The sequence below is a fragment of the Penaeus monodon genome, chromosome 23 (genome assembly GCF_015228065.2).
Source record: "Penaeus monodon isolate SGIC_2016 chromosome 23, NSTDA_Pmon_1, whole genome shotgun sequence".
NCBI classification, from domain to species: domain Eukaryota; kingdom Metazoa; phylum Arthropoda; class Malacostraca; order Decapoda; family Penaeidae; genus Penaeus; species Penaeus monodon.
In genome coordinates, this window is record NC_051408.1 from 31,128,102 (window position 1) to 31,128,880 (window position 779).

The 779-nt window shown below is 39.9% G+C and overlaps 1 long non-coding RNA gene across 1 annotated transcript in view; it reads left to right on the forward strand.

The window, feature by feature from the left end:
- Nucleotides 1-530, forward strand: part of LOC119587928 — an 86,433-nt gene extending 85,903 nt beyond the window's left edge. Inside the window, exon 2 of the long non-coding RNA XR_005230031.1 lies at nt 379-530. This is a non-coding gene — a long non-coding RNA (uncharacterized LOC119587928). The remainder of the gene's footprint in view (nt 1-378) is intronic.
- Nucleotides 531-779: the final 249 nt, after the last annotated feature.

Consider the following 779-nt stretch of genomic DNA (forward strand, 5'->3'; position numbering starts at 1 on the left):
CATGAGCGGATCGTGTCATGGCGCCCCTGTTCGTTTATTTTTTTCCCTTCGGAACTCACTTCGACTTTAATTATAGCTCTGCCAAGGCTTTGTGGATTTATCCGAGACGAGAATTAATTTCTCAGGATTTCTGACACGGATATATGTGCGTCGGGATTTTCTTGTTGATGGCGATATAATTATGGGTTGCCTCAGGGTCATGCTCTTTTTGTATATTTGTTTATCTTTTGTATCTTTTCGGGTGTCATTGCATTCATCCCTTAACATTATCTGGGGGGAAAATGTATTGATAAAGGAGTGAATTATTTGTTATATATTTTTTGTTGTTGTTCAGACGTGTATTTATCTCGATAACTTATCGTTTATTATCTCTTACAGGTGAGGAACCCAAATGCGTAACCAGAACTTCACATTAGGGTAAGTCACGCCCACCGTGCACGCCCATGAGTCTCATCGGTGGGCCCTATCACTTCCTGGGCGCGTCTGCTTTCTTCATCTGCTAATAAAAAATATGAATGATGTAAAAAAAAGAAGAGACCATAGATAAATATTATGAGACAGGTCTTATTATGTCTTGTAGGCGTCGGCCGCACATATAGTTAGGTCAAGTTACTTTACCATGTCGTGTGTGGTTAAATGATAAATTATTGTTTTCCTAATCGACTTTTAATTGATTCTCTCCCTTCGTCAGCAGGTAGGCCGAGCGAAGTGTGTCTATATGCTTTCGGTCTGTTATTAGTTAGGTGGGCGAAAATGATTGTGTTATGAGCATGTCAGGT